The 27796-nt window shown below is 38.8% G+C and overlaps 1 protein-coding gene across 5 annotated transcripts in view; it reads right to left on the bottom strand.

Moving 5' to 3' along the window:
• JMJD1C (jumonji domain containing 1C) overlaps nt 1–27796 on the bottom strand; it is a 115458-nt gene that overhangs the window by 54271 nt on the left and 33391 nt on the right. The gene's annotated exons all lie outside the window — the stretch shown is intronic.

Raw genomic sequence — 27796 nt, 5'->3', positions numbered from 1 at the left:
ACATTATCCACCTTATTAAAAAAGCAGTCCAATGTATTTAATTGTTATTTTCAAACACTGAGCTTCCAAGCTTGAGAAGCTATCCTCATGTAGTGAAAGCAACTGAAGACAAGTTTCTGTTCTGTTGCTCTGTGCACATTATAAAGTGCCTCATTATAAAGGAGAGGCTCCATCCTTAATAACGCTCAGGATCAAATCAAACTGAACTCCTAGTGACATTATGGACACTTTCATATAGTTTTCTTGGCAGCAATAAAAAAATTGGTGCAATTTTCCAAGATGATTTTTTCAACTTCTTTGTTTATTGTACAATCCTAGAATTCTCTAGCAATGTCCCCATTCAAATAATAAGCAAATTTGATCCTACTAAATCCAGACAAAGCACCTAAATCCAGACAAAATCTGCCAGTACTACTAGCTGCCTCTGCCGAGGATAGACCTTGTGAAATAATTGGAACAACATATTCATATCTTAGTTTCAACTTTTCTCCTGAAAGCTTCTATTGTTCCTCTGGTTTTTCTTTCATGTTCACTGCTACTATGGATTCAGTATTCAAACTCACAGCTACATTTTATTGTTCCTGAGTATTTATCAAGGTAAATGTAACTCTCCTACAATTCTAAAACTGTATATGCCATTTGGTATTTTAAGCATACCTACAATATATGGAGTGCGTATTTGGTTCCTTCCATCATTAAAATGTGATATATGCACCTAATTGTTTCCGAGATATCCAATTACAGATGGAGGTTACATGCTAAATCTTTGGAAGGATTTCAAAATTGGTAATTTTAAAATCTTCCAGACAAAATTAGCTCTAACTGAAAATAATTTCAGGACCATGGTTGCCTGCTGTACTTCACATAAAAAAGAGACTGTGCTGTCGCTATGAGGTACAACTGAATGTAACAGTCCTACTGGCTTCATTTGAAAAAAAACAACAACAACCTTATGTGTTAATAATTCTGTAACTGAAGATATGGACGATTATTTCAAGGCAGCGTAAAAATCAAGACAGCTGTGGCATTGCCTACTTATTCCCTTGGTCTCTGCTAGAAACAGCATGGCTTACCATCCCACAATCTCCAAAGTTCCTTTGGCTATTCATGCCTTTCCCAATTTTAGCAATTATTCCTATTCGGAAGACCTAAGTAAGGTTTTTCAGACCTTTTTCAGATAAACTAACATTTTGAGACCCTGACAAAGCCAAAGTGTTTTTTTTTTAGTGTTTAGTTTCATTTCACAATCCTCATGAACTCATGGTCATTTACAGTTAAATAACAAAGTCTAGAAATTAAATTTTCACTGAAGAAAAGTTGTGCCATATTGAAGTACTTTGCATACATACACATACACTCCTCATCAAATATAATTAAAAAATATCATTTTATCATTAAGTTTATTATTTAAAAAATTGAGCTGATTATCGAAATTGATCAGGTGGCTTGGTTTTTCTCTTGAGAGTTATTTCCTAATGTGAAAAACACATTTTTATAAAGAAAACATGACCTCCCTCATCTTACGTTTCCTGAAAAAGGTCAAAAGGTTCTGTAGGTAGGTAAACAATTGACGGTGCCAGTTAAAGAGAAAATGAAGGATGATGAAATGTTATATTATTTATTAGCTGGATCGTTATGGAAAAAATTATCCTCATTATTGCATTTTTAAATACCTATTCATTAGTTGTCCTTGAATAAAAAGCATGCTTACCACTAATGACAACTAGAAAATCTTTATGGGCAATTGTACCTATGCTATGTTCAGAATCAAAATAGAAATAAATTAAATACATGAAGTGCTTATAAATATGTTAATATGTTGCTATTTATAAATATATTCCAACTTAAGTACAGCCCTACTGGTTGTATTAGAAATGCTTTAAGCATCATAGGATGCATGGTATATTATCAATACAAAACAGAATATGGTATGCTATGTTTTTATTAAACAAAATCACCAGTGTTTTTGTATTCTGGTATATTTTACTCCTGAAAATATTTAAATTATTTAGACACATAAACAGTTAAGACTGCACACCTATAATTCTGCAAGCTACAGTACTTCAATGGCATTAGGAAACTAGTGTGAGTCATAATTTATTACAATCTGTTTGTAATCCTATTGAAGAACTGCTAGTAAACTGTAATTTAGCATCAGGTTTATACCAGAAAGGGAGCAACTATGTATACAAGTCCTAGAGGCTTGTCTACATTACTATAATAGCCTCCTGTTTATACTTAGACTGTCTAAAGAACAACTGTGTCTTGTTTGGGTCTCTATGCAGCCCTGAATTCCATTCTCATGAGAGAGAGAGAAAAGGACCAGATGATTATGCCTTGAAAGGAATGTTTTTTTAAAAAAAAATAATCAGCCAGAGTTCCTAACAGTAAGTTCAGCTGCTCAAACTGCCCTCCACCTACAGACATGCGTTAAACACATTGCATTTCAGCAACATACCATTTTCATTTCCTCTCTTACCGGAAATGCATGTATTTACTTATATTGCAGAATGAAACTTATTGTTCTGAACTGTTTGCTCAAATCTGTTCAAAAATATCCTTTAAAACATTGTTACTTCTGATGTATTTTGGAAGTCTTTAAATCTTACATTAATAAAGTTTCAAAAATTACTTTACTGATTTAAATAGACGAGAATCCAATGTAAGAAAAACGTAACAACTTCACAAAAAGGGCTTTGAAAGTTTTATCAAGAGAAACAAATTAGAATTTTAGCAAGATATTATGAAAGGATTACATTCAGTGACAGAGAAACTTAATACAGACACCAAATACTTTTGACAGAATAGTATAGAATGATGTACTGATTATATAATCTTTTCAAACTGTTTTGCATTAATCTACAACATTTAGAAATAAAGACAGATACAACACAAAACTTATTTGATTGAAAATGCTTTCTAATATTTAAATAACATTTTTAAAAATGGTTCATCAGCATGTTTTCCAGTTCTTTCCCTAGTGGTGGATTTTTTCCAAAGGTGTTTAATGTGTTTACAAACAACAAAAATAAAATTAAGCAATATGCAGAGGTGTTTCTTTAAAAAAGTCATTACCCTAATAAATGAGTCTGTCACGGTAATCCTAAATTGGTTGTGCAGATTATAACTCTGCCGTCAAGACTGTATGTGTGTGTCCAACAGAACAGCTTTAATAGCAACACTTACCGCTTCTCAGATTTAGGTCATGATCATTTCTGCTAAGGTCATTTACATACCAAAACAGTCTCTAAACATACAAGGAAACCATCCACTAGAAATCCATAGCAGAGAAAATGTCTGGAGCAAGGCTTTTTCTTCGGCAGACATACTGGCCTAGAGCAAAAAAGACTTCAAAATGAGGAGCAATCTCTCTGCTTACAACATGTTGAAAGAAGGGAAGAGGCGGTGCTCTGAACTGTAACTAATCCCACATCACAGGTGGTGATGGAGTCACTTCCAGGATAGTCACATTACTGATGACTCATATGGCTGGCCTGGCCAAAGAGCCTGGGTCATAATTTTAACTACATACAAAGGCAGACTTGACAAGCTCATGTTTAATATCTATAAACAGAAAATCCAGGTATCAAGTTTCCACTTTCCCAAATTACTCCAAAGCATATTAGAAATGAGACTTACTCTGTGATAAAAATGCATACTATAACTCCAAATAAGAAAACCACTGTAAAGCAAGTCAGAAAATTCTTCACTTAATTAAAAGGGCATTTCATTTCTAACATCCAAATTGTCATATACAACACTATTTGAAAATCCTGGAATAATATTATTCTCAAAACTGCTAGAGCAGCTAGCCTTTTCAAGTTTTATTTTGAGTAACAATATTTGGAAACAGATACACTAGATTTTAAAGTTCGTTCCAGCTAATTGGCACTACTGCACAGGAAAGAAGATATAATTGTAAACACTGATCTGAAAATGTATTTACAGATTCAGCTGCCTTACAGCTTAAGTTAACAGGAACAGCCAGATTGAAGATTGAAGGATGAGAAAATAAAACAATGTATTAAATTACGTAACTGAATTTTAAAATGTGATTACTTACTTTTATAACAGAAAGGGAATGAGAAACAAAACCAATATACCACATAATATTTCCAAGTTTTTAAACAATTTAATAGCATTCTTTATTCCCTGGAACATAAAGTAATATTTTCCCTGCGATAGGCAACACTACTGCGTTTAGTGACCCCTTTTGGTTTAGTAAGTTATTTTTCTCTTCAGTGGGAGACTGGATAAGTGCCTTTCTGACTATTTTAATGAGAGGTGTACCTTCCCTCTGATCTCCTCTGCCCTGGTAATGAGAATCCTTGTCCCACCCATGTGCTCTTGCGGTCCCTCACATTGCTTTCAAATTTTGTTGAGCTGATAGTGTGGATGCCTTTTGGGACTATAGTACTAAAGACAAACAAATACGAATGGATAGTCAGACTGGTGTCTGTTGTCTGTTGTCTGATTCCTGACCAGTTTCACCCTTGGTGGTTTTTCCGTACCAGATTGACTAGGACTGTTAGTGCAAGAATCTGATCCCCATGTTCAGAGATGATTGACATGGGTTGGGTTTAGTGGCAATCTGGTTCTGGTCTGGGACCAACGCTATGGTCAGGGATCATCTATTTCTTTTCTTTGCTTATATCCCACTTCTTTAGAGTAGTGCTATTCTGTGAGGTAAGTTGGGGGGGGGGAGATTACAGGGGAGACCGGCTAAAGGCCATCTAATGCGCTTCTATGTACTCGAATCTGAGTTTGCAGTGTCAATCCTATACCCCACATAAGCAGTATACAAGAGTGGAAAGGTGTTTTGCTTTAAACTGAGAACAAAAACATCAGGCTCCAGATGTTCTATTAACTGTTCCAAATCAGCTGAATTTTGGCAGAAGCAAAAACCATAACATGTGGTGTTCCATATTTCAGTTACAACACGGCTGCAGGAATCCCAGAGTGAATAGAGGGTGAGCAGGGCAAAGCTGGTGAACATCATTCCATCTTTTTCCTTCTTTCAAAACGTAAGATATATGTAATGCTATGGGTGCTGCTGCTGGGTCCTCTGCATGACCTGCACATCTGTTCCTCTATGACAGGGGCGTCAAACTCAAGGCCCATGGGCCAAATCCGGCCCGTGGGGTGCTTAGATGTGGCCCCTGGGACTGCCCTGGAAATAACGAAGGACCGGCCCGTAGTGACTTTGCCAGCGAAAACAAAACTCCCTCTGTTTCCACTGGCAGAGGGTTGCCGGAGGCTGGCACAGCTGAAAATGGAGCTACGGAGTCCATTTTCACTGGCGGAGCACTCAGGCCACCACAGGCACCCCCGAGACAAGTGATGTCAAGCTGGCCAGGCCCCACCTGCCCCCTTGAGGTCAAACACAACCCTGATGCGGCCCTCAATGAAAGTGAGTTTGACAACCCTACTCTATGACTTCAGCAGGTCGAGTGTCACCTTATTTCACTGCCCTGCTCATCCTACATCTCTTCTTAGTGTCTTCTCTTCCCTCCTCCTACCTCAGCCACAGTCAACATGCAGGCCACATGTCCTGCCGTTCTGTCTGCCCCAAATTTTTACCAGTGTTTTTCTGTCTCTTTGCCATCTTAGAATTGCCAAAGAAAGCCCTCATACTATTTCCTGTATTTCTACTCTCCTTTGCTTGGAATTACTGTATTTTGATTCTTTCATGGATTTGTTCAAGCAAAAATCATTTTACATATCCCTACTTTACATTCTGCAGTTGGAAGAAAGATAGCATTGTTATGTTTTTTTTTTCATTCTCTTTAATAGAAACCAAGAAAAAAATGTTCAAAATATGTTGATACTCATAATGTTCAAAATTGACATTGAATTTTGTTACTTTAAATTATGTACAAGTATGATGGCAGAATTCTGAATTTTCCAGAAGTCTGTACCACTTCAAATTTGATATAGGGAATACCATTTATTAATGCTTTGTTTTATAGATATAATTGCTATAAAATCTTAACATGCATGGAGAATCCAAAATTGAATCCTCAGCATGACAATGGCTCCAATTTAGGTTTTGGACCAATCTTAAGTTAGAGAGACTATTTGTGGCAGTTTCCTTTTCCAATAATTTCAAGCAACTGCTTGTCAGTAAAAATTGACAAGAAGAAAAAAGTGTTGATTTAGAATAACAATGTATGCATAATATACTCCCTCTGAATTATTTCTAAAATAATATTAATCATTAGAATATATATTCCTTCACACATGAATAGCTTCATTTGTTTACATAACTTCAATAAATTATTTCACTCACTATGTGCTTCAACTCACACTCCGCCAGCCATTATCCAACCAATCTATATCTACCCTTAGAAAAACAAAGGTGCTTTTTTCTTCTTTGCACTGCCAATCCGGCTTACAGACTATAACAGTACACAGAACTGCAATCAGCAAACACTCCATGACCTTCTATTACTACCTTGGCTTAAAGCCACAAAACCAGTGTATTACTGCTTGCTAACGGTGTGTCCTGTCTTAAAGTAAAAGTAGTCAGGGTGATTTAAAGCAAAAGGACAGCTTTTGCTTGTTAAAGAAAACGGAGTATATGAAGTTTGTTATTTCATATATTAGGAAAATATATTTAAATTAACAGGGATTGTTAGAATATGTTCTGATTGCACAATTAAATATGAAGATTGCCAGGAGTAAAAAAAAGATATTGGTTCAAGCACTATGAAAAAAAATAAGACCTTGTGTTGGTAGGCACTATTCTTAAGGCTAAAGTGCAACTGAGTAAGAGAGAAGCTGAGAAAGAGCAGAACTTACCAATGCAAACCACCTGGATGCGCTATATCATTTGTTCCTTAACATCTAGGAACAGAAAAATAGTTATATGTACCTCTGCTAGGGAACCGCTGTGTTCTGCCAATAGCGATGCTTTCATTGCAGCTCCTTTGCTGCTATAGAACAAGGTGAATAGCCAGCTGGAACTCTTTTTATCTGCAGGCTGGCTGATAGCCAGCACTAAATTGTGAATCACTTTTGAAAGATTAATAGCATAAATAAAACAGAAATCGCTTCACAATGTAAGAAATTAAAAATGCACACTTCTTTCCAACTTTTTCTTTTAGGATAAATTTTAATCATTAAAAACCAGATAATCAACAATTAAAAACATCTATTATGTGTGTGTGTGTGTGTGTATACACACACACACATATAGTTAGATCAAGGGTGTCAAACTCAATTTCATTGAGGGCTGCATCAGGTTTGACCTTGGAGGGGTGGGGGTGGCCATGACATGAGACTCATGTTGGGGGCATCTGTGGTGGCCAAATGCTAAGACAGGACTTCCCTGAGACCCTCCCTTACTCTCATGATAATCTTTATTTATTTATTTAGTCAAATCTTATATTATGATATAAATAAAAAAAACATAAGTTTAAATATAAGAAATAGGAACTAATAATTGGGGACAATAGGACAGGGATGGTATGCACGCCCCTTACAGACCTCTTAGGAATGGGGTGAGGTCAATAGAGGTTAGTTTGAGGGTAAAGGAGTGGGGGTGTGAGCAGGTGACAACAGAATCAGGTAGTGAGTTCCAGACATTGACCACTTTGTTGCTGATATTGTACTTCCTGCAATCAAGTTTGGAGTGGTTTACATTAAGCTTATATCTGTTGTGTGCTCTTGTGTTGTGGTTAAAGCTGAAATATTCACTAACTGGTAAGCCGTTGTAACGTATGATTCTATGTACTATGCTTAAATCCAATCTTAGCTGGCGTAGTTCAAAGTTGTCTAAGCCTAGAATCTTCCTTCCTTCTTCCCACAGGCTTTGAGTTTGACACCCCTGGTATAGATGTTTTTAATTATTGATTACTCGATTTTTAATGATTAAAATTTATGCTAAAAATTGGACCAAGGCAATCATAGAATGGATCCCACTTAATAAAAAGCATCCACGAAAGAGATCTAAAACAAGATGGATCAACAAGTATTATGGTCCCAATTGGTTCAGGACTGTATTGGATGGAAACATGTGGAAGATGCCTTTAAATATGTGAGAGGAGTTCTTATCAGCTTGTTGTGTTTCCTTTATTTCTAGAGCAAATATTTCTATCAATTTGAATTTCATAAAGAATTTCTATGGAAACAATGATTATTTAATCTAGCCTCACTGTAGCTAATGGTGAATATGTTAGAGAGCTAAATGTTACTATATTTGTCAATTACAGATGAAACTCAAAAAATTAGAATATCGTGCAAAAGTTCATTTATTTCAGCAATGTAACTTAAAAGGTGAAACTAATATAGGAGATAGACTCATTACATGCAAAGCAAGATAGTTCAAGCCGTGAGTTGTCATAATTGTGATGATGATGGCTTACAGCTCATGAAAACCTCAAATCCACAAATCTCAGAAAATTAGAATATTACATGCAATCAATAAAACAAGGATTGTACATCGAACAATATCAGACCTCTGAAAAGTATAAGCATACATATGTACTCAGTACTTGGATTGGGCCCCTTTTGCAGCAATTACTACCTCAATGTGGCGTGGCATGGAAGCTATCAGCCTGTGGCACTGCTGGGTGTTATGGAAGACCAGGATGCTTCAATAGTGGCCTTCAGCTCTTCTGCTATTGTTCAGTCTCATGTCTCTCATCTTTCTCTTGGCAAGATTCTCTATGGAATTCAGGTCAGGCAAGTTTGCTGGCCAATCAAGGAAAATGAAGTCAGCATCCCCATAAAGTTCATCTGCGGAAGAAAGGATGAAGTGCTCCAAAATCTCCTGGTAGACAGCTGCGTTGATCCTGGACTTAATGACGCATAGTGGACCAACACCAGCAGATGACATGGCTCCCAAAAATCAACGCAGACTGTGGAAACTTCACACTGGACTTCAAGCATCTTGCAGTGTGTGTGCCTTTCCATTCTTCCTCCAGACTCTGGGTCCTTGGTTTCCAAATGAGATGCAAACGTTGCTCTCATCAGAAAAGAGGACTTTGGATCACTGAGCAACAGACCAGGTCTGTTTTTCTTTAGTCCAGGTAAGACGCTTCTGACATTTGTTGTTCAGGAGTGGCTTGACAAGAGGAACATGACATTTGAAGCCCATATCCAGGATCCATCTGTGTGTAGTGGCTCTTGATGCACTGAGTCCAGCCTCAGTCCACTCCTTGTGAAAGTCCCCAACACTTTTGAATGGCCTTTTCCTGACCATCCTCTCCAGGCTGCGGTCATCCCTGCTGCTTGTGCACCTTTTTCTTCCACACTTTTCCCTTCCACATAACTTTCTATTAATGTACTTTGATACAGCACTTTGGGAACATCCAACTTCTTTTGCAATTACCTTTTGAGGCTTTCCCTCCTTATGGTGTCAATGATGGTTTTCTGCACAACTGTCAGGTCAGCAGTCTTTCCTGTGATTGTGATTCCTACAGAACCAGACTGAGAGACCATTTAAAGGCTCAGGAACCCTTTGCAGGTGTTACGGCTTAATTAGCTGATAAGAGTGGGACACTTTGAGCCTGGAATATTGAACCTTTTCACAATACTCTAATTTTCTGAGATTGTGGATTTGGGGTTTTCATGAGCTGTAAGCCATAATCATCTCAATTATGACACATCACAGCTTGAACTATCTCGCTTTGCATGTAATGAGTCTATCTCATATATTAGGTTCACCTTTTACGTTGCATTATTGAAATAAATGAATTTTTGCACGATATTCTAATTTTTCAAGTGTCACCTGTATACTTTTAGAAGCAATACAATGACAGTGATGGTTATAGCATGTCTAGTCTAATTCTAAAGATTATTTAACTGAGAACTCTGTGTTCAAATGTTCTGTTAATATCTTTTTGAAGATTACCTTCTACAAAGTTGATGTACTATTTCAGTTTAGCAGCATAAAACAGGTTTTACCAGTTTATTTATTTATAAAAATTTGTATACAGGTCATATCAGAAAGATTCTGAGCTGTTTAAAACATAAGAAGGCATAAGCCATAAACTCACTTACTACATCTAAGAGTCATGCATGTGTCATTTAAAAATCATATATAGAATATTTAGAACAAGGCTTGATAACCTTGCAAAAATTAGCTGGAAGGGGGTGTAACACACTTCTGGAGGCCAATTACTCCTAAGATCACAGAGTAACATTCATTGATGCACATAACCTGGATGTACTATCACAGGAAAATTCTGCTCTTGGGCCTAAGCCGTGCCTTTCCATCTTTTCTGGACCAGTTCATCAGATGAGTAATATCATTTTGAAGGAGATGGTCCCTAAGGTAACTTAGTGCCATGCTGTGAAATAAGAATGAGCACAATAGAATGGGTCTGGAAGCACGTTGTAACTAGTGCAACTTTGCCACTACATTCTATATAACAGAAGCTTCCATTTGTTTTCAAATACAGCCTGCATAAAGCCCACTGAAGCAGTTTAAGCGCTGGTCCAGAAAGGCCAGTCTATTGCACTAATCTGGGGGGGGGATTAATTTTCTCATGGGGAGAAACTGGGATTGTTGTGGTGGGTTGCTGCCCCTCACCCTGCCCCGCCACCACTCTATCCTCCCAGTGACACTACCAGCCACCCCACCCCCTGCTGCTGCCATGGGCCTGTCAGAGACAGCCAAAGGGATGGATATGGCCCACAGGGCATAAAATGGCCAGGTCTGCAGTAGGCTAAGCTAAACAAAGCCTTTCCCTGCCATCCTGCAGGAGCCCATAATCCTATTATTTGTCTTTTTTATTTTACATCATGTAATTTGCTAAATCACTCATCCCAACATCACCAACCTTCAGCCCTGTCAGATAGACCAGATCAGCAAGGCTAACTCTACTTTTATTGAGCATAGTTATAATAATGTCTCTTGTAAGGAAGACTGTGCTGCACTTCCACTTCTTATACTCATGTGAATTATGGAAATGTCTGAACCTCTTGTACATATTTTCTACTTGTTATGGACCTAAGATATGTTTTGCCTCTACTCAATGGTAACACAGTTCACATATCTGTTACAGTCATCTTCCTTATCCTCTATACCTATCTACTTACCAACCAAGTCCTGATGATCCTTTTTCTATTTATTCTTTTTATTCATACAACATTCAAAATCTGTCTTCCTCCCCAAAACTACTATTCTTATTGGTATCTTAATTGAGGTAAAGAAATCCCCACTCTTGCTCTCTCATTTTATGGGTGCCCTCTTTCCATTCAGTCTTTTATGTTGGAGGAATAGTCTATTCCGGCAACAACACTTGCTAGATCTTGAGTCAAAGTTAATTCAGCTTTACTTCTTGTTATTATAGTACATCATCCTGGATCAGCATCAGAATTCAAGTCTGAAGAATCAAAATATAATTACTCGATTGTCTTTTTCCTGTTTCACTGCAAAGTAATGATAGCCCTGTCCCAATATTCGAGGGGTGCCTACAAAGATGAAGAGATAAAACTATTTTCCAAAGCACCAACAGGCAAGAGAAGAAACAATGGTTGGAAATTTAACCAAGGAGAGAGAAGCAACCTAGAACTAAGAATAAATTTCCTTAACAGTGAGACCAATTAACTAATGGAATAACTTGGCATCAGAAGCTGTGGGTGCTCCATCACTGAAGGCTTTCAAAAAAAGACTGGACAACATTTGTCTGAAATGATACAACTGGCGGCCTGCAGGCCAGATGTATCACACGCAGGCTATGCCTCCCCCCCCAGCAGCACAAAGGCAAAAAAGGTTGTGATCTGTCACATGACACGATAGAGTTTGACACCAGTGATATAGGATCTCCTGCTTGAGCAGGGGGCTGCACAGGAAGACCCCTGAGGTCCCTTCCAACTTTATTATTCTATGTTCCCCCAACCTTTTGGGCACCAGGGACCAAATGGAGCATGGCTTTTTGTGCTGCCTGCGTCCCACGGATGGGGCTTCACTTGTTTGCGTTGCCCGGTTTCTGGCATGCTGCAGACTGGTGTCGGTCCACGGACTGGGGATTGGGGACCTCTGTTCTAATAGATTTGCCCCCAAGTTAAGACTTTGTATTTAGATACAAACCATACCAGCTCTTTTCCGATCCTCAGGTAGTTGCCCGGTGTTCCAGAATTTTTAAGATATACACAATGGTTTTGAGATAAATCTGCCAGCTCCTTCAGAACTCCGGGATGTAATCTGTCAGACCTTGGTGATTCATATTCATCAAGATCAGACAGGTGTTCTCTTACCATTTTATTGCTTATTTACATTTTTACTTCTAGCCTGTCTTTTATAGTAATGTTTTTGGTAGGTTGGGCTAGAGTTTATTTTTGTGTGAAGACTGATACAAAGTTAAGCAGCTCTGCTTTCTCTCTACTGCCCTGTTACTTCATGCAATCTTCTCTCCGTAGGGGACTGACTGTTTGTTTGACTTTTTGTTATTTATAAATTGAAAGAAACTTGTTTTAAAATTTATTGTAAAAATTATTTCTGACTTCTGTTGCAAGTCTTTGCTCATTCTGAGCCTTTGCTTCCTTTACTACACCTTTGCAGATTCGGACTATCTGGTGATATTCTACCTTAGTTCTGAGTGCCTCTTTCATTTCCATTTTTTGTACTTATCCTTTTTATCTTTTAGTTTATCAGAGAGATCTTTGTGCAATCATACTGGTTTCTTCTTGGATTTCTTTTTCAGTGGTATTGTCCTTAACTGGGGTTTTATGATCATATTTTTCAGAGTTTCCCACGCTTCTTGTTTAATCCATGGAATCTTTCCCAGTCTCTCTCTGAGTTTGTTAAATTAGCTCTTTTAAAGTTTAAGACACTGGTTGGATTATGTTCTATTGCTTGTCTTTGCATAATATTGAATTCCAATATGGTGTGGTAACTCTTGCTCAAAGTTCTGGCAAGTTCAACCCCGTCATTTTTTTCTCTGTTATTAAGAATTAAGTCCAGTATACTGTAGCTTTTCATCTAGTTCCCTCCGCTCATCTACCTTTTGGATGACAAAGTTGTCAGCTAGCTTGGTTAGGAATCTGTTCAATTTCATATTTGCTACAGTTTGTCTCCCAGTTGATATCAGGATAGTTAAAAGTCTCCCATTACTACTGTAATATGTTTCCTACATACATTTGTCAATATATGATATACATAACGTGTGTGTGTATAATACACGAGAGCTATAATGTAGTAGCTCAAATGAGCTATTACGGCATAAGTCACAGAATGTATATTACAGTATATACTGTGGATTCTTCTATAAGTAGAAAAGATCAGTTACCATTGCACAAATTTCTGGGCATGACCCATTTTTTAACGGAACAACTGGTTTTGGGTTCTCCATCCCCAAATTAAAATATACACTTCAGATATTCTGTCCCACACTGCAGTTGAAATGCTACTCGCCCATGTAGAAATGTTTTAGTTATTCTGTCCTGTTTTACCTGCTGTGAGATTGTGTTATCTTTTGAATGATCCTTTCTGGGCTAGTTCAACAGGAAGAACCAGTTCAGTTACAATAACTATTTGCTAAAGTTGGGAGGAGTTTTAGAGTAAAGCAACAAGCATTTAAGGGGCAAATGGTACAGTGAAAACTATTCTGAATTTGAGTTTATACAATCATAGAATTGGAAGTGATCTTGGAGCTTTTTAGTCCAATCCTCTGCCCAGGGTAGAAGATATATCATTCTGGACAAATGGTTGTCTATACATAGTTTATCTCTAAACCAGTTTAGAGAAGGCTATGCTACATACAATAAAAGATAAGTGGTTATAAAAGGCTGATTAGACAGCAAGTTATAGATGAAATATTCGCTCTGAGGGACCACTGGACACAGTGCTGGTTTTACAAAAAACAAAATTTATTCCTGGACTTAATAGTCTCACAAATAGTTTAAGTTTCATCTGAATAAGCAATCAATGTGAATTATTATCAAATTGAGTGATGAGTAGCACCAGGTAAGTACTTGGATGAAGAGAAGCATACAAATCCTATTGTTTCCTATTGTTGCAGATTCAAATTCAAGCATTTCCTTCAGCTACTACAGGTAGTAACCCAAGTAACGCTAGGGGGCACTTATCACAGAACTTCAAATGTTCACTAAGGAACCACTCGTAATCTGGGGATTACCTGTAATTAAAATGCTTTTTGGAGTCATTATAATTGTATTGTAATATTTGATTTTAGTAATGTTTACCAACTTCCAATGTTCATTTTGGCTGAGTAAACTTATTCGCTTTATCTTTTTACTGAGTCCAAATAAAAACCTTTTACTATTGCATAAAGACAGTGCTGCGGTGGTTTGTCTGCTAGACTATCAGTGGCCTTTGCTAATTATCTCCTTACCTACTTCACTCTAAGACAATCTCCATAGACTAAATTACATGTTACATATTTATTGTTAAAGTATTTATGTATACTTTCAACGTGGTGTTCAGGGTAAAGAATGGATTAGAAAGAGAATGAATTGCTCCATTTTCTTGATGCCTTTTTTTTCAAATCGGTCCTCTTTTGTTAAAAGAACATTTCCTCCTCCACTCAAAATAAGGCCAATTTGCTTACTTGGGGGAAATTCTTTCAATTCATTTTGTGTATCTACACTGATACCGCCAACATTTTTTTTTACTAAGTAGCACATCCTTCACCTCCCAAAAGAACCTTGCTTCGGTTAGGAACTTAGGACTAACTAGTGACACTGTCTAAATACAGAGTCACAATGGTTTAATATCGCTGATAACTGTGGACTTATCCCAGATGATATCAGCCTTACCTTACCAAGAGGAGCACAATCTTGATCTGATATTTACTATAGCAGCTGAGGTGAATTCTGGAGGTGGGGTACAGTAAATTTACCTGTCCTAATGTTCACTCTATCAGGCTGAAACTGCATTTTTCAGCAGGCAGCCAGGAGAGAGGTTTGCAAGATGAGAAGAAAAGGTTATCTGAAAACACAGTTTTTATTAAGATAAACAGTGAGGAATCGGTAATCTTTCCTCTGCTCACGGACTCTTCTTGGCACCTGCTTCAGCACAATTACTTCTCTACCTTTATACTTTATTGTTTCTTCTCTTGAGATCCTGTAGATTATATCCTAAACTCACCTCCTAGTGAACCTGATATGAACTTCCCGGGGGAGTCTGTGCCTCCTCGCATAACTTGTGTGAACTCTATACACGTCATCCAATTCGTTTACTATCTCATTCTTATCTCTTTGTAAGAGTTCTGCTAGTATTTCGGCCATTGTCAATGCTAGGTTTTCTTCTCTATCTTCCTCCACATTTTGAAATCTTAAGAGGAGGCTCTGTCCATCTTGAGGTGGATTAAAGTCTCTTCCGTCTCTTTGTTCTGGTCTGTGACTTTTTGATCTATACGTTCTAGTTTCTTCTCCGTTTGATTGGCTTGTTCAATTATTCTAATCTTTTCTTCATTTAAATTGATGGATTCCTGAATCTAGCCTATTTTTCCATCCAAGTTCCTGATTTCAATTTTCACTTCCCCCTTTTCATCTTTCAATTCTGTTTTCATTGTTTCTCTATCGGCCCTACTTTCAGTGTGATTTTTTTGACATCAACTCCTGGAGTGCCAACATCATTCCTTGAATTGCCAACAGGGTAGCTTGAAGCGACTGAGTGCCAGTTGAAGTATTTGATTTCTCTGGGGCCAACATCCTTTCAATCGTTCGTTGTGTCGCTGGTGCAGGGCTAGATAAGGCTACTGATGGTACAGATTTTCTCCCAGTCTTGTGATGGTGGTGGTATTGCTCATCATACCTTTAATAATTCTATACTGCTCATCCACTATTCTAGTTATATTATCCCAGATCGTGTTACCAACTACAATCAACTTTATCAATATTTTATGCTTTTGATTCCCTTATTAATAAATCTGAAATTCTTATTATTGAATGATTAAGTTAATTTCCAGTCCCTGTTTGTTTTAAAACTTATTGCCAGTTAATCAACTATGTACTCAAACGTTCAAAACCTTATCAATCATTATTAAACTAACTTCTCAGTTAAGAATAAATTAAGGACTTAATAGATCTTAATAACTGTCCGATATAAATATTTGAATTTGTTATAATATTTTGTCTATTGCTTTTCTAAATAAAGTATACAATTCAAAATTTAAGTTAACACTTCTTAACTCTTAATAGACCACAATATCCAACCAAAAGAGAGGAAAAGAAAGAAAGAAAAATTGTTTATGTTGTCACTGTACTGATCAATGTACTAAATTCATTAATCTACATTCATCAATCTACATTAAATCAGCTATATATAAGAAAGGGAAAGGGAGGGGGGAGTATGGATACAGAGAAATTACAAAGAAATTACATTATAAGGTTAATAAATATCGCTTTCCAGGCCAAATTCTATATAGAATAACCAATCAGTATTAGTTTATTATTATTTAAGTATATATAGATATATTAAGTATATAAAATAGATATATATAGAATAAAACTATCCAAGCCCAATAAATTCAAAGGGGGAATAAATACTTCAAAAGGGGGGGGTATAGAATCTCTTAATATCTTACTTCACCTTAATATCTTACTATTAAATAATAATACCTAAATAGCTAATATTCAAATTTTAAATACAGTAGTAGAGACAGCCAAAATAAAAAAATATTTATCCAGCTTATTTTGTATCAATTTCATTCCGTTCTCAGTTCTATTAATCACTCCAGTTACATTGATACAATTTACCGGGGTCTTCTACTTTCAGTGGCCGCCTCCAAAGTCTGCACTGTCACTCCTCAAAGCTTTCTTAAAGTTCTGTCCAAGTCCCAAGTTCCTTTCTCAAGCGGGATAGATTCAATAGTCTCATTTCAAGCAGTTGATGACAGAGGGCTCCTTCCAGTAATATCCCCTTGTCTCTCCTCAATTTTCTTTTTTAAAGTTGTATTTCCACTATCCCCCAGCATTGGGGGCAGAAAACTAGATCGCTGCCACTTTCCACTTTCACCTCTTTCACTCTGGGTTTCAGTAGTACAAGCAGTTCTTCTTCCCACGATACTCCAGTTATAATCCAAAAGATGTTTCTCATACCTATAGCTTGCCCAATCTCAGCTTTCTATCTCCTCGCTGCTTCCTTTCTTTGCTAGTTCATTGCGTCTTTGTTGAGCACAGGGCCGACTTCTTTCACCTCAGACTTCGGGCTCTCTTCCTCACTGCCTCGGAATCGCAATTCCCGATTGGGCTCCAAGAGTCTCTCCTCACTTTGGTGATCCCTCCAGGATCTAACCGCACCATGAATGGCTATCCAAAGGCAAAAAAAAAAAAAAAAGATGCAGGGGAGCAGGATAGAGTTCCCCTGCAACGCCACGACGCAACGTCACTGGAAGTCTTTTGGCGTTGGTGGTAGGGCTAGGACCAGTACCTGGAGAGGTGCATTATTTAAGCACCAGATCAAGAAAAAGTTTGGGCGATGGTAACACTTCTGTTTGGACAGTAGGCTGCAGAAAAAAGGGAATCTCCCTGAGACTGTATTTCTAGGGAAGGTTCTATCACAGACTCATCCAGAGCTAGATGGGCAGTGTTCTTGGCCTTATACAAAAGGGATTTAAACAATGTGGGCTTAAATAACCCTGTAAACACTGGTTGTTCAGGCATAACACCTTCATCTTATGACAATCTAGAATCCCTCACTTCCCCTTCTTCTGAACTAGAGGAATGACTGTTTTGACTGGTCCATGGAACACACCTCCTGGTATCCCAGCCATTCGCTGTGGGAATGGTTTGAGGCCTGTACAGGGGTTCTAGTATAATCAGCCCTCCCAAGTGGAACTCCCTCCCAAGGGAAGGCTTGCATAAGTGAGGTGAATTGTCCAGGTGCTAACCCAGTAGGGCCCAAGATCCACTGAATACCATCAACAACCCCCTGCCTAATAGCTAGAGAGACCACATTTCTCATATGATCTGGGACATCTGCTCCTGGGTAACCCCCAGGACGAAGGCCTATAGCAGTTGGGGTAAAAGTGGCATCAACTGGAGGCCTCTGTCATATATTTGGCTGATTCCAGCAAGAAGCAGACGGTTTTGCCCAAGCAACAGGCCTGTTGCTAAAGCCTGTTCTGCTCAGCTCCTATGGCAGGGAGTTAAGCTCACCAGCCCCATCTGGAGACCAACCATGTGGCAGTTGGAATGTAGCAATCTCTGAATCTGTCCTGGCAAATTTTGAATGGGGTGACAGTTGGCCCCGCCCTTCTCTTTGCTGCAGGCCCTTGGCACAAACTGCCTTTCCAGGGCCTCATGTCAACTTTTTTCCACTTTTTTTTCAGCTTTGGTCTTTTTCTTCTTTGCAACACCCTTGGCTTTAATCTTGGCCACCACCTCCTGAGCTTGATGACTGAGCCTTGGCCCGTCTCTTGTTCTTTGATGAGGCCTGTACTGCAGCAGGGGATAGGGCCTCTTTGTGACCTGATTCTACCGACAGGTCTCTTGTGCCCTCCATTTTGAATTCTACTGGTCCAAGGGTGCTGTTTGAATTGGCTGCCTCTCTATCTTCGTCCCCCTGGGATATGGCCAGGCGAATGGAACAATCCCACTGTGAGGCCTTAAATTTAGCCCTTACTAAAGGGCGGGAGACTGTAATCAACATACTTTCGTGCTGGAGCTTCTGAAAGTGGCCAGCTGATTGGCGCTAAGCTGGAGAGAGGCTTTCCGGTGGTGCGGGGTTCCTTGTGCTGTTAATCTGGGACTCAGATAGCCTGTAGGCAATGAGCCCCAGTCGCCAGCTGCCTGGGCTCACCAGGATCACCTGCAGTTTTGATGGCAGGTCAAGTGCCCTCAGTGCTGGGAGCCGAAGCTCCGGCCCTGGAATCACTCCTAGTGGGGAGAGCCTTTCCCATCCCTCTCGCTGTTGCGCTCGCTCTACTGGGTCCCTGTAAGCAGGATTCAAAGTCCAACGCTGATAAAAGCCTCAGAAGTTTGAATAGAGCAACGCTTCTCAAATGTTTTAAGTCCACCGCCCTCTGGGTGCTACAAACTTATCCTCGGTGCCCCCCACCCAGGGGTGGGATTCAAATTTCTGTGGGCGTGGCCTAATTTGATGGTGTGGCTCACTGGTCATGTGACTGGGTGGGAGTGGCCAGGTGACTGGCAAACCAAATACAGATGGTCCTCACTTAATGGCCAGTTGTTTAGCAAGTGTTCTAATTTATGACTGGCCTCCCCAGAGTTACTTGACCAGGAGTTTTGACAGCTTTAGATCAGGAGTCTAAATCCCACCCCTGCCTGTGTGTGTGAGAAAGAGGGAGAGAGAGGGGTTGGATCAGATCTCTCTCTCTCCCACCAACGCCAGAAAGTCACCGTCAGTCAAAATTCATATTATTGGTCTCCAGGATTTAAAATTATGAGTTTGGTGGTCCCTGAGGTCCAAAAGTTTGGCGACCCCGATCTAAAGGGGTGAGCCTGAGAGAGGGAAAGAGAGAGAGAAAAGAGAGAGAGGAAGAAAGAGAAAAGGGAAAGAAAGAAAAAGGGACAGACAAAGAAGGGGGGATAGAAGGAAGGGACAGAAATAAAAAGAAATAAAGGAGGGAGGGAGGAGAAAGATAATGAGATATCTATTCTAGTCCAGTGTGTGTGTGTGTGTTCTCCTTGTAATTTACCAGTACATTTTGTTGCCTTCTTCAGAATTGGCACTGTAATACATTGGGGAAAAGTAATTTTTAGGGTGGAGATCTGGTCCAATGGATCCTGTTCAAAGCCTCAACAAAATGTGAGAGTTTCCTGATAGTCTTGACCATGTTTCGTCCACAAAACCTTTAATAGAAGCCAAAAGAGGTTTCAATGTGCTAGCAAAGATGTTTCAATGTGGAAAAGGGCCTCCATCTAAACTAGGCCTCATTCAATCTGATGCATCAGGTCTCTCTCTCTCTCTCTCTCTCTCTCTCTCCTTCCCCCTCTCTCTCCCTCCCTCCCAGACTGGCTTTGCTCTACTTTCCCGATGTGCCTGTGGGGCTGGCGCTTTGAACATGGATGGATGGAGGGAAGGAGGGAGGGAGAGAGAGAAGGGGGGACAGGCAGATAGATAGACGATAGATAGATCTATATTGGTAGATAGATAGGTAGGTAGGTAGGTAGGTAGGCAGGCAGACAGACCTTTTGGATGGATGGATGGATAGGTAGATAGTAGGTAGATATATCTATATTGGTAGATAGATAGGTAGGTAGGCAGACAGGAAGAGACATACCTTTTGGATGGAAGGATAGGTAGATAGAGCTATATTGGTAGGTAGGCAGGTAGAGAGAAAGACAGACAGGTAGGCAGGCAGGAAAACAGACCTTTTGGATGGATGGATGGATGGACGGATGGACAGACAGACAGAATGTGACAACAGCGGCACTTTGGGAAAGTGGTGGTGGCAGCTTTTCCCAACATGCTACCGCATTCGAGGTGCCAGTTCCGGTGCGGTAAAACAGTCAATGGGGTGAGCCTGCAGGTGAGCCTCGAACGCCCTCCTGCCACCTCTTAGCGTCCCTAAGTGGGCCGGCAGAGGGGCGTTTGAGGTGCCGGCCGGCCCTGCAGTTTCACCCATTGACTAGCACTGCTCTGGAGTCGGCGCCTCCAATGCGGAAGTGGTGGCACGTTACGTGCAGCCGTGGCCATGTTCGATTCACTGCCCCCCTGCCGTCTCTTAGCGCCCCTCTGCTGGCCCCCTTGGGATGCTAAGAGGCGGCAGGGGGGCATTCAAGGCGACAGCCCTGCAGGTTCACCCACTGACTGTAGCACCGCTCTGGAGCCGGTGCCTCAATGGGTGAAACTGCAGGGCAGGCCGGCGCCTTGAATGCCCCCCTGCTGCCTCTTAGCGCCCCCTGCCGGCCCACTTGGGGACGCTAAGAGGAGGCGGGGGCAGCATGTTGAACGCAGCCGCGGTGGCACGTAACGTACCACCACTTCCACGTTGGAGGTGCTGGCTCCGGAGCGGTGCTACAGTCAATGAATGAACCTGCAGGGCCAGCGCCTCAAAAAAACCCCTACCACCTCTTAGCACCCCCCTGCCGGACCCCTTGCCTCTTAGCGCCCCCCTAAGGCATCCCACCATCCCCCAGGGGGCGGTACTGCCCACTTTGGGAACCACTAGAATAGAGGTTTCATTTCATTTGCTCTGTGAGAGCTCACAACGAGGAACTGCGTCGAAAACTGAGTAACCATGGCAACAGAGGTGGGTCTAAACAGCTTGGCAGACTCAGTCCAAAGATGAAGGAGGCGGCGTTTCCTCCTAACCTGGACTCTCGCAGCAGTCTCACGGAGAACCAGCCTATCTCTTCTCAGCTACGGTCGTTATGCCCTCAGGGCAAATGTATGTTTTAAGTTCCAAAGAGGCTAAGATTAGAGTTCCCAGATTTGAGCTGCAAAATCACTAGAAAATAATAGATGCTTTGGTATTTCTCTGCTGCCATTAGTGTTCCCAGTCCAAAAGGGTTGTTCTGATTCCCCCTCCCCACTTATATCTGTTAAAACAAGAACAAGCTCCTCTGTATATCCTGCTCTGGTCACATCAAACTCTGTCATGATTTTTTTTCTCTCCAGCCTTAAACTCATCACTGTTCTGCTATCAACTAGTTCCCACAGATCCTACTTAATCTTGGCTGTTTGACTTTGGATCTATTTTGTTTTTAAATTAGGCAATTTGTCTTATCTTGTAATACTTTGAAAGTTGCTCTCCAAACCTTAAATCAGTTTCCAAAGCAAACCAATGAAAACATCTTTCTGTTCAAGTAATAGTGGTGAAACGGCAGTGAAGAGAATGACACCAGCAGTAGGAAAATATCGTAGACACTGAGCCTAAAGTTAAAACTTTGACCTTATTTATCTGTTCTTTTAATTTATATTTGCTCAAAGACTTTAATTAATGTTTACAGTCAAACATTTTGCAGCACACCAACTAGAGATAAGAATTTACCAATTTTTCTTCTTTCTGTGGCTGCTATAATTCCAGCTGGCAGCAGTGCTGCTATTGTATTACTGTTACTCAACATAAAGGGACAGGAGAAGAGGATAAGAAAGAGTTGTTTAAGGTAATTGTTCTACATAGTGCTTTATTGGTCCACAAGGCAAAATTGTTCACAAAGTCAAAATCACTTAGTTTTTATGAAAATGCTAATAAATTCAGAGACGTGGTAAAAATCTCATTTTCCTGAATTAGAAGCAAAACATTTGAAAGTAATATGTAGATTTCTGTAAAACAGTATATTTGCAAAGGGGAAAAAAACAACTGACCAAGATTAATAAGTTGTCACAGATATAATTTAGAGGGCACTACTTTGTATCTTACCAAGATTATTATCTTGGATATCTGAATTCCATTTTGTATGTCAAAATGAGGAAGGCATTAAAACACAATTGAAGTTTCTATGTTATCTGATGGAAGGATTCTTCAACTACCACTATCTAGAAAATCCAGACAGAAGAACTCCAAAGTATATTCAAATTATTACCAGTATATTAAGCAAGATATCCACAATATTACTGGGATCTGGAGAAAAAAGAGAGCTTTTATCAATATATTATTGCCAAATTTCCAGTTGCTTTCAAATCACAGGCTTCATGACAATGTTAAACACATGTTGCAGTTGGACCTTTTAAACAACAAAACAACTGAGCACAATACTGAGATTTCATAGAAAAGACAGAAGCTAACAACAAAAAACCTGAACAAGACAGTATGGATGATGATAAATAGAATGGCAAAAAGAAAACAAATAGAGTTATATAATCATTTCCTTCTGCATGCCATGGAATGTAATGATTAAAGAAAAACTAATATATAGAACAATGTGGAATAATAGATTCAACTACAGTAGACACAGTATACAGTACGTAAGAATATACAATAGTATATAGAGAATGCCAAATTACATTAAATTTGAAATATTAGCAATTGGCCAAACGCAACACAGACAAAAAACATGAAAGATGACAACAGAACATATATTTTACTTATATATTATGAAAACATCTTTCTTCAATATTTAAAAACTCACAAAAAGAGGAAGGAAAAAATGACTGCCCCAGAGGGAAAATTACAGGGTTACTAGTAATATTTATAAAGGAGGAGGAAGTTGAGCAACTGCACATCCTTTTCAAAACAACTGCCATGCAGCAATATGAAACAAGGAAAAAAGTATTGATATAAAGAAAGAAGAAAATGCTATCTTGTACCACGTCTGGAGGAGCTCAGTACTATTGTACTATTTTACTAATATCAGAAACAGTGAAACTGTAATTGATATAAACATATATCTGCAGAAAATTTTTTACTTTCTAATTACTACAACCTACAGGTGTTTATATTCCACTTAAACTAAGAAAAGAAAAAAAAAGTCACAGACACCTCGGATGGACATCAGTATTTTCTGAATTTATAGACTTACAGAACATATGCATATATGCAATTTCCAATTCTGACAATGTTCCTCTAAATCAGGGGGCTTCAAACTTGATAGCTTTAAGACTTGTGGACTTCAGCTCCCAGAATTCCTCCTCCAGTCATGTTAGCTCAGGAATTCTGGGAGTTGAAGTCCACAAGTCTTAAACTTTCCAAGTTTGAAGACTCTTGCTCTAAAACAAGGGTCTTCAAACTTGGCAAGTTTAAGACTTGTGGTCTTGAAGACTTCAACTCCCAGAATTCCTGAGCTAACATGACTGGAGGAGGAATTCTGGGAGTTGGTCCACAAGTCTTAAAGCTGTCAAGTTTGAAGACCCCTGCTCTAAATCATTACATCTAGGACAACTTAAAAAAACTGCAGGATACTATATGCTTAGTTATTTTAATACCATGGTCGAATTCATATAAGCAATCACATTCCATACTACTGAAAATGTTTTTAATTTCATGTACCTTAGTGAATTCTGTATTTTTTGGAACTATGCTGTCAAAGAACAACTTTGACAGCATGGTTCCAAAAAACCTTCAGAAACTTTAACATTATAAAAAATACTTCATATGGAAATGAACAATTGGACTTCATTGTGGTAATGTACTTCACAAAAATATTTTTGGGCCAATCACTCTTCTTTTACCCCAACTCACCTCACTGAGTTCTTGTGAGGAAAAGAGGAGGAGAAAGCAGTATTAAGTATGTTTGCTGCCTTAAGTTCTTTTTTAAAAAAAAGTAGGGATGGAATAAGTAAAAATAAAAATCTAGATTCTAAATGGGCCAACCACCTCACTAATATTTATGTTAATGGCAAAGCAGCAACAAACACAAAGTTAATAGTTTGAAAAAGCAGAGTTAACATTAGAAAGCATATAGAGTTACTGGATCATTGGTTAAATTAAGACAAAACATATATTTATGGACACAATAAATGTGTACCATTAGGAATCACAAGCTGGTCCACTTAACATTTTAAAATGTAATTCATAGTATATTATTTCCTTCAAAAAAAAAAAAAAAAAGAATCCCACCTGTATCTATCAGGATTGGCTATCATGGTGACTCTCTTTCCTGCAGCTTAAATGAAGAAAATATCTTTCTTGATTATTTCAAGACAGACTTTAAATGCGCAACTATGCGCATGAATGCCGCATTACATACTTTTACAAAGCATACAGACTGAGAGGTCCTTGGTGCTCTCTGAGCTTGGTTGTTTTATTGCAGACATTTCATTCCCCAAATTAGGTAACATCATCAGTACCTCATGTCCAAGTTCAGAGAGCGCCAAGGATCCCTCATTTCAACCCCAAGCTACAAATATTCTCCTTTATTGGCATACAGAATGATTTTAACTTGTTTTGCATTTAGCCTAAGTTTTACTTCCCTTCCACCAATTTTCCAATGAATAATTCAGTTAGATAAAAAGATCCAATCCAGAACTGCAACACCGGGAAGGCAGAGATAGTCCATGATGCTTCATTCTTTTTACATTTGGAGGTGAAGTCTATGGTGACAATAAGTCTTGGACCAGCCTTTAATTTATTTGCAGGTGTTTTCCTTGTGCATCTCAGTTATTCTGAATGAGAATGAGATCACATATCTATGTACTTATCATGTTTTGAATTCTTTTCAAATTAACTTTGACATTCTGTCTATTCTTATACCATTTGCTCTAAGAACAAAAAGAACATTCCCTTGCATATTCAAAGAAATTAATATTGGAAACAAATATTTTTTATTTTAAAAATATATACACAACATAGATTCAGGAGGGAAAATTGGTATTTTAATTAATTATTGACTTTTTAATAAATGTCCAAATCAACAGTCTTTACGTAGATACAAGTTTTAAGTTGCTTATAGTCAATCACCTGCTTATAACTAAAATAGAATACAGTACAGGTAAAATACAAAACAAAACACAGTAATGAAATTTCACAAGCTAGGGAGTGGCCAATGTCACATACAGACTTGAAGATTTAGCAACTCTAAGCTAATTTTGTGATAAAGATCAGCCAACAGGCAAGAAAGATAGTAGTCAAACACTCTGCCTTAAACCTTCTGAAGGATAGGATATAGCAGAAGAGGCTGCTGATCCTTGTAAAATGAACAATGGGACATTATATGACTCAAAGTTTCTATACAGCCTATCCCAAAAAGACACAGGAACTGTGAAATAGGGATGTTATGACATACTGCAAATAACACTGAAGAGGACAAAACATCAAACCTTGTGAAAAAGAAGGCTTAAGGATTAAAACAAAAAAGACAGAAGGCTGTCTTTGTTCTGGGTTTTTTTTTTGTGATCCAGCAGGCTGGAAATTAAACTGCAATCAGCCTGGCAATTAACTCCCAAATGAATTCTTAGTATATCAAAGCCTAGCAAGAAAATACTGTTCAACAGAAGCCTGAAAAGCAGAGTTTTTCCATTATGCTTCTTATCCATCTGGATTTAAAATATTGTAAAAAGAATGAATGAGCCAAGATCTACTGAGGAAAAAGTTAATTTCTGCCAGAAACTAGAACATGCTTGCTGAGACATCAGCCCCACCTCACTGAAGAGCCAAGGCAGGTCTGGGAAACACTTACAGGCTATCCAACTCATACACAATTATTTGTAGCATATCTATTTAAAAACAATATTTAATACAACTTTCAAAAATGTACTAAAACACCTATCATAATGATTAAATTCCCACCTAGCTAACTAACATGATGCTTCCTAAAGAGGCTCCTATGGATAGAGTCTTCAAGGTATACTTAAGGGACAGCAGGGTGCAAACAACTTAAAACTGGGGGAGAGGGGATGAAGTTTTAGAGGGGGCATTACAAAATCGAAGGCCTGGCACCTCTAAATGCCTAAGGACTACACTGTTTTAGATATGGCAGCGTACTCATTCTGTGAATACTAGATAGCTAGAAACGGTGGAAGAAAGGTGGTCCCTCAGACAGCCAGGCACCCTTATGACTTTTAGCAGAATATAATATGTAGCTCAGGATTGAACTGTGGAGCCCTTGGAGCATCACTCTGTGGATCATGTTACCTAGCTGGGTAATATGAAAGATTTGCATATTGTGAAATGAAATGTCTGCAAGCAAGCTCAGGGAGCATCAAGGACTTCACACCTATGACTTTTGATTTTAACTTCCAGCACAACCAGTTTTCTGAATATGCAGATCTAATCACAACAGAGAATGGGCATTGAAAACTTTAAGGACTGCAGTTATTCCCCTTCGAATATTACCTTACGTTAACAGGACAAACCAAACATTGGTCAATCTCTCTCTCTCTCTCTCACCCCCCCAATGATATTATTGAAACACTAATGGTATTACTAATTTTTTGGGAAATAGCCAAATTTCCAAAAATTTCACTTTCATGAGGTCCTTGCTTAATGACCATTCTTTGACAATTGTTCAAAGTTATGATGGTGCTGAAAAATGTGACTTATGACTAGTCTTCAGGTTACCTTCAGGGCCTTTTCTGCTGCTGCCCTACATCATGAAACATCTTGCCCTCAGAGGTGAGGAAAGCCCCCAATCTCTTGGTCTTCTGCAAGGGGGTCAAAATTTGGCTGTGTGGTCTTCCTGGGAGGACACAGGTGCCCCCATAATCATGGGGATAGTTGGCCCCATGAGGATTCCCCCCTCCTCTATTAACAACTAACCTCCTCATCTTGGAGATCTTCATATTTTGAAATTTTATAGTGTTTTTTAATAATTTAATTTTTAAATCTTAAATTATTTTATTTTAATGCTTAATTTTATTGATTAAATTGTATGTCGCCCAGATCCCATCTCTGAGGGAAATGGACAGTTAAGAAGTATGAAATATAAATAATTTTAAAAAAGAAATATACATTTTATGTAATGTTTTATTTGATTATGCTACAGCAGTTAAGAGCTGAATTGGGAATTATACAATTCATGCACTATTCAAAATTAGAGCATATAAATACTGGCACAAAGTCAATTAAATGGAGACTGATAGACTCCTCAAGTTATGTCTACCAAAGCAAATAAAATCACAATCACTAGTCTCCTGGATCACCAAACTAACAAATTTTGTAAGAAGAGAATGATTTAAAAAAGAGTGGCCCAAAGAATTAAGGATACAAAATGATACAGCTATCCTTAGTAAGGGGGTAACTTGAAATGGCTGAGCAAATACAAACGTACTTTTCAAACAGATAGTTATTTGAAATTACAACTGCCAAAACATTTTAGGGAGATATTTACGCGAGCGAGATTTGAACAGTTTGACACAATGGTTAGATATGGGAGATTCCATTCTGTATCCTACAGTAGACATCTCTGCATTTGCAGAGCGGAAGAGGTAGAAGACCTGGCTCACATCCCATTTGATTGTTGCTTGTATAAGAGGGTGAGACACAGATGACCCATTGGGATCCCATATTAAAACACCTTATGCGCATCCAGAATCTGA

Source organism: Pseudonaja textilis, chromosome 4 (genome assembly GCF_049901715.1).
Source record: "Pseudonaja textilis isolate UNSWEBS1 chromosome 4, rPseTex1.2, whole genome shotgun sequence".
Lineage (NCBI taxonomy): Eukaryota > Metazoa > Chordata > Lepidosauria > Squamata > Elapidae > Pseudonaja > Pseudonaja textilis.
This window is presented reverse-complemented; position numbering and strand designations above follow the sequence as displayed.